We start from the raw sequence: 7742 nt of genomic DNA on the forward strand, positions 1-7742 counted from the left end.
ATGTCCATACAATGGAATATTACTCAGTAATAAAAAGAAATGAGCTGTCAAGCCTTGAAAAGACATGGAGGAACCTTAAATATATATTGCTAAGTGAAAGAAGCCAGTCTGAAAAGGCTACATACTATTTGATTCCACTTATATGACATTCTAGAGAGGGCAGAACTATGCAGACAGTAAAAAGATCGGATTGGGGAGTGGGGGGATAGGGTGAACAGGTGTAGCATAGGTATTTTTAGGGCAGTGAAACTATTCTGTATGATACTGTAATGATTTATACATGATATTATGCATTTGTCAAAGCCTGTTATAGCTTTACAACACAAACAGTGAACCTTAATGTTTGCAAATTTTAAAAAGTCATTTAAGAGGTCAGGGGGTTCCCAGGAAAGAATGTAGGCTGTGAAAGGAGAATCTAACTGTATTATAAACATATGAAACACCCTCACTGGAAGGGTGAGAGAAAAGGTACTGACCTAAGTAACTCTGGAAATGAGTGGGGTCTGTAAGACCAAAGGCAAAAGGGAGTGCACATAAGAACTGAACCCTAGTTAAAAACGTTGTTTCTCCTGGAGGTAAGCATTAACAATTCTGATATTGCTGTACATGTATGCTGGAATCGAACAGTTGAGTAAATGAATGTTAGAAGGAGGGAGCCAAGTTTCTTCCCGTTGGAGTGGGAGGTTTCAGATAAAGGAGAGAATGATCCATGCAGTCATGGATTGGAATTGGAGGCTTTGGTAAAAACACATGCTAATATTCATACAGATGTTTACTATAGAATTATTTATAGATATGTACATACACACACACACACGAACGGGGTAGGTCAAAGGTGCACAGGAGCCAGTTGAAAGAGCTCCCAATGGCCAAAGCTGGAACATTTTGAGCAATAGAATAAAGTAGCTTTAGAGTATAACCCAAAGTATAAAATAAATGTCCATGAGTGCGCACTAACATAAATAAATGATTGAATAAATTAATAAACTAGGGAAAAGAGACAAATCTCCCATCCAGAAAAACTCCAAGTAAATTGTGTAGATTCTCCATCCTAAAGGAGGGCTTATGTAGGAATCCTCCTGATGTGTGGGCTGTGCATAGTGACTTCCTTCCAAAGAGAGCAGTATGGAGAGGGGAGGAAAAGCGTAACTTTATGGTGGAGAAAACTGGCAGACACTATTTAAGCCAGATGATCAAGGTCAACAACAATCATAAATCGTGTAGATACTATGTACTTTTAATACACTGTGATGAAAATGGAACTTCACCTCCATGATCCCCCTCCCCAGAACTCATAACTCCAGTCTAATCATGAGAAGAATCTCAGACAAATGCCAACAGAGGACCTTCCTACAAAATACCTGACAGCACCCCTCGAAGCTGTCAAGGGCATCAAAAACAAGTCTGAGAAACTGTCACAGCCCAGAGGAGGCTAAGGAGACATGACAACTACATGTATGGCATCCTGGAACAGAAGAAGTAAAAATTAAGGAAATCTGAATAAACTACAGACATTAGTTAATAATAATATGAATATCAGTTCCTTAATTGTAACAAATATCTACCACACTAATGTAAGATGTTAATAGGAGCACATATATATGGTAACTCTCTGTACTATTGCCTTAATTTTCTGTAGTCTAAAACTGTTCTAAGAAATGAAGTCTATTAATAAAAAAAAATTTTTTAAATACACATTCCCAGCTCCCACTCCCCAGATGTTTATAAGACACATCATAGTATAAAAACGACTTATCTCAAAAAAGCTCCCAAACCAGGAGAAGGCTTAAATTCTAGACCTTTTTACTGGGTCAATAATTTTTTTTAATATACTAAAAAGCAAACGAGATCTTCGTGAATTTTGCATATGTGGTTTTTTTGACCTCCTTCTCCTTGGCTGAATGGATGAGGTGCCAGAAGCCGTCTGATGCTGGAAGGCCAAGCAGACAGCAGCTCTGCAGCGAGGAGTTGAGGGAGACGTGTGGGTTCTGAGCCTCCCACAATTTAGCAGTTGGAGACGTCTGGCGGGATTGTCTGCTACTGTATGAGATTGTGTTAAAATCGTCATCAACAATAGGTAATAGTAAAAACACCCCCAGCTTCCAGGAGTCAACAGTTTCCATTTTCACCACTCGTATTGATTATTGAATGACAGGATAACAGAATTGAAAGAGAATAAATAAGCAAATAAATAAAATTGGCTTAGCATCTTCTCTTCTTGGGTAAAAGCAACTTACGTATTTTCCTCTGCAGTATTATAATGGAAAATAGCAACCTTAAACTCATTCTTTTTTTTCCTTAAAGCGCAACACAGATAAAATGTGTCAAAACTATAGGATAGACGATCATGTGTCCCTAAGGATGAAGATTCTTCCAATTGGGAACATTTGACTTCTAAGTGCCCTGTACTATCTACGAAGGTAAGCCCGTGCTTACCACTCAATCTAGAAGAGGAAGTGATGTTCCTCAGACACTGGGTTCTCTTCCTCTTGCATGCTGTGTGGCCTGTGGCCAACAAAGCTCCAGAGCACTAGTTCTCAAAGTGTGGGGGACCAGCTGCATCAGCATCACCTGGGAACTGGTTAGAAATGCTAATATCAGGGCCCCACCTCAGACTTGCCACATCTGAAATCCTGGAGTGGAGTCCAACAATGTGTTTGATAACATGCCCTCCAGGAAGTCCTGATGCATACTGAAGTTTGAGAACCACTAATCCAGTGGGCGGGGAAGAATTGCTCTCTTGGTGTCATGAATTCCCTTCCTGCCACCTAAGCAACTGAGAGAGTTTGGGAGGATGGGGGAAGAAGGTTGCTGTCTCAGCCCAAAAACAATTTTTCCATTCAAACGATGTTACATGTGCTGATTAGGATCTTAGGAAGTTCCACAGCAGTTTCTTTTATTGACAACGTGACTGAAATACTCAGACCAATCTAGCCACCAGTTAGGACTTTTGGACCCCAGGGTCCTGTCCTGTCAGTTTTCCACATCAGTAGCGCTTTGGCCTTCCAGAGTGTATTTGCAATGAGAGAAGGGCTGTCCTAGTATCAAAAATTCAAGGTTAAAGGGAAATCACTACGTTTCTTCAATTTTATGGTAGTTTTTCACAAGTTAGTATTTCTGAAATCAAGATGCACCTTATGATTGGCGTGTACATTCAATGTAGTAAGTTCTCACCAAATCCTCTAAAATTACTTTAAAATCAATGATGTGTCTTACAGTTGCCTCGTCTTAAAGCTGAGGAAATCCGGCAGTCAGCACATGCGGTGGAAGCTGAAGAGAACAGCTTCCGAATCATTTTCCGCTGAGAATGTAGTGAGGAAACAATTTTATTTTCTCTTCATCAAGTTCTAAAGATGATAAATGTAATATTTGCTCTTTTTAAGTAAAACTGTATTCTAAGCCTCTACTGCAGGTCAAGATAAAATAAGAGGGACTATATTTAACTCTTGCCTGAAATGATTAAAAAATGGAACAAAATGCGCGAAATAGTTTTCATGATGTTGGAACATCTGGCAACAAAGAACAGGGATCTCTGAGAAACGGGAAGGAATTGAGGAGAGCCCACAGACTGCCCCGCTGAGTGCCGGACAATCCCCAGGTGGAGGTGGGGGAAGGGCGCCGTACTTCCCTCTGCAGCGGGAGGGCAGGTTCCACGCCACAGTGACGGTAACGTGATGAGTCATGATTAGCACGGTGCGGTTTTGTCCATTTGGAATATCTTTAAAAATTATGGCCAGCTAGATTTCTTTATTTATAATATAGATCAAGGTATTTATCAGGGTTAGATGGAGTTAAGTATTGACATTTTAAGGAAAGTGCCGCCACATCCATGATAAAATCATTCTGGATTTTAGGGGCAGCTGCCAATGGGTTGAGAGAGCTGTGTCGTTACAGCTGAGTGTGAGTTACAGTGCATGTGAGTGTGTGTGTGTGTGGGCATGCACACTCAGCAAGCAGACGACGGCTGTTTGGTTCCAGGGTGAAGCGGACCAATAGGGAATTAGAGAATTTTTATTTCTTTGCCCAGACCTTACTCAGAACTTCCTGGCTTCTGCAAGATTGGCCTGTGGTGTGAGTAAAGAGGAATGGACAAGATTCTACCTGATAGAAACAAGGCTCTTTTGACATGGTCTCTCCAGTTGGACTGAGCCACACACGGTTTGAATATGCTTTTGATCTCACCATGAAAGATGTTCTAGAAATGCTGAGCCAGGCTGTTTATCCATTGCATCTGCAGCGTATCAGGGGGTGGCTGCTACAGAAGCTGGATGGGAGAAAGCATATGCAGACCCGGATGCTGACAATGATCACCTCTGGCCTGTAACTAACTAAAAACTGAGTCATCTTGAGCAAATTAATGACCCTGAGACCTAGACCCCAGCCAGGGTCTATTAAATGAGAGTCCCTGTTTGTGGGACTTAAGCATCAGTAATTTTTTTGAAGCATCCAGGTGATTCTAATGTGTATCCAGGCATGGGAACCACTGACAACTGATCTGTAATTTCCCTTCCAGACTTTAGGCTACAAATTGAAGCCCAAATTTTGACAGATGACAGACCATTAGCTGTCCCAGCTCCTTCCCTTTGCGATCCTTTATTTTTTAATTATTTTTTTTCTAGTTATGATAATTGGCTCGTGCCTCAGCAGACATCTGTAGCCTTAAGCCCAGGATCTGGAATGATACATCTGGCAAGTCTCAGCTCCCAGGACCAGCTGGAAAAATGTGTCAGTCTCTTATTGCCCTTTCCTTATCAGTTGAATGAACTTCCTGCTATTTAAAAATTGCACAGGCAGAGTAGCCTCTCTGGGCCCATTTGCTCATTGCTAACAGCTGGTTATCACCCTAATTAGAATGAGTGTTGACTCTTTTTTCAGTCCTATAATTTAGGGTGTGGAAGCTGCCAAGTTGAAGTCACTTTTGTTTGTGGAATCTGAATCTTATCAAAGTGACCTTAACAGTTAAAACCTTGTGTAGTTTCCTAAGCTTATTTCTACCATATTAAAGGATGTTTTTTTCTGTTACTTAGGTTGTCAACTGTACCCAGATATGTTAAAAGCTTAAAATATTCCCCAAAATAAATGAATGAAAGCATGATAACATATCTCCCTTGGAAATATTATTTCTTATATTCTTCTTCTTATTATTTCATAACATCCAGGGCATAGAATCACAGAATCTTAGGAGGGGATTTATAGGGTCATCAGTTTCCTACAAAATAAAATAATCTCTTCCATGATGTTGCCAATGAGCATGGATCTGTCTTCCAAACACTTCTAGTGACTATAAATTGGTGCTATGTTAATTCATTAGTGATTTATTTCTGCTAAGCATTTATTTAAACTTTAACGTTTCTAACACCTATGCTAAATATAAGGATTACACAGGTTTGGGAGGAAAATCATGATTTATGTTCCCACACCTTAGTGGGGGAAGAAGGCAAGATACCAACCACAACAACACAATGAGACAAATGCTTTTACACGTGTCGATTTTTCTGGGAGCCCCCAAACTGGGAAATAATTATATTTCACTTGGGACTGGGTAGGGGCAAAAGATTAGGGAAGTTTCGCAGAGGAGACGATATATGATTAAGTTCTTAAAGAATGAGTAGATTTTCAGACAGAAAAGATAGGGTGGTGAGAATGGGGTATAATAGAACCTCTCACAATTAAAACCTCACTTTTGCCCTTGGTATCCCTCTAATTCTTTCTCTATCTCTCCCTTCCCCTAAGACAAAGAAGAGTATATAATTTTGTTACTCAAGACTTGGCCCATGGACAAGTGGCTTGAGAGAAATGCAGACTCTCAGATTCTACCCGGGTCTACTGAGGCAGCCTTTGCACTTCAAGATCCCCAGGTGATTTCTGTGTATGTTAAAGCTAGAGAAGCACTGGGCTGCAACTTGTATCTCCATTTCCTTATCTTCCATTCAGTCTTTTAAAAAGAGTTATTGTATTTTATAACTAACTAGTGCTTGTATACAGTTTTAATAGTCAAATAGTTCTACAAGGTTCATAACGAAAAATGGCAGACTCCTTTTTATCCCTCCCCACCCCCACTAATTACTGCCTAGAATCAACCACTTTTACATCTTTTAGCTATTTCTTCTAATATTTACCGCCAACTCTAAAATTAATATGATCATATTACTATTTATAGATCTATTTTAAAACTAACCTATACCTCTTATCACAGAAAGTAAGAATTTAACTTTTTAAATAACCACCTTGATTTTTCTTCCTTCCTTTCCTTCTAATATAACTATAATACAATTTTAATTATGCTAATATTTAGTGTTTATAATGTTATGAATATAAACATTGTTCATTAAACCAAGTAGTGTACTTTAAAAAGTTTTTCCTGGAGTTAATTATTACCTTGCTTTTTAAGTTTCTTTAGATTTTTATGTACCTATATCTATACCTAATTCTTGCTTACCTCTCCAACAGAACTGTAGAAATCCTCTGAATATAGTAAAACTGTTCTATCAGTTCCAATTGTTTTTCTTGAAGTTCTTTCTTAAATTCCTACATCCTCCTGATCTAATCTGGGCTGGCTGCTCCACACAGCTGTCATCCTAGGACTTCCTGTTTCCATCATCCTGGAAAATTCTTTTGCCTCTCTTCTTTCCTGAATTCTCAGTTTCTAGGATGTCATGACCTTCTTTTTGGTTTAGTCATTCATTTTTGTGGAGCATATCCTCCAAAAGCTTCCAGAAAGAGATGTGTGCCAGGTACATGTTTGCTGGCATTCAGTGCCTTTCACGGTCTCCCTCTGTATGATAGAAGCTAGAAGCCTGGGAACTACATTTCCCAGAATTCTTTGCTAGCAAAGTTCTTTTTTTTAGAGTAGGCCAATGAAAGGTACTCAAGTGAGATTTGAAAGGAGGAAGTGAGATAGTGTTTATTCTTCTTCTTTCAGAAATAGTGACAGATAACATGAGCTTCTCCAGTGGCTTTCTCACATTTCACTATTACGCCTAGCAGCTGTAGCTTTACCAGCAGATTTATGTGGTTTCCTGATTGCTGGGCAGCTCCCTCCCACCCCTCCAGCGCTTTCAACAATATGAGATCACTACATGAGATCATTTCCTGCTTGGACTACCTATAATAGATTATTTTCTCACTGAACATTCACCAAGAGTGGCTCTAAGAAGAAGACTTCAAAAATAGGAATTTAGGCTTGTTATTGAGGTTGCTAAGATTTGAATTAGTGATGACCTACTTAGTAGTGATATTAATTAATGGCAAAATAGATAAGTTATTACCTGTACTTGCATAGAATGAGGTACCTAATAGTAAAGGTACCGTTTTGGGAAATCAAGTGGTTGCTACAATATGTGGGTATTGTTGGAGTGAGGACTACAGGGAGTGTAGGAGTAGACTGGATATTTCTGAGTGCACTGGAGAGAAAAAAACGGTGACCTCAGGGTTGGAAAATGTCTGCTTAAGATATTCTCAGAAAACCAAGGAGATTCTGCGACTGCCCCAAAATAAAATGTTATCTTTTAGACTTACAAGACTATTGTAAGCAAAAAACCAGACCAAAAGTTTGATCTTGCACATTGAAGAATTGCAAAACAAGTGAATTCACTGCCTCACGAGGTCTGCTATGTGAAAGTTATGACATGTTAGGAAAGAGTGTGTCATGGACTGAACTGGGTCCCCCCCAAAATCAAATGTTGAAGCACTAAGTCCTAATGTGTCTGGGTTTGGAGATGGGGCCTTTAAAGAGGCAATTA

Source organism: Equus przewalskii, unplaced genomic scaffold (genome assembly GCF_037783145.1).
Source record: "Equus przewalskii isolate Varuska unplaced genomic scaffold, EquPr2 ChrUn-13, whole genome shotgun sequence".
Classification (NCBI taxonomy): Eukaryota; Metazoa; Chordata; class Mammalia; order Perissodactyla; family Equidae; genus Equus; species Equus przewalskii.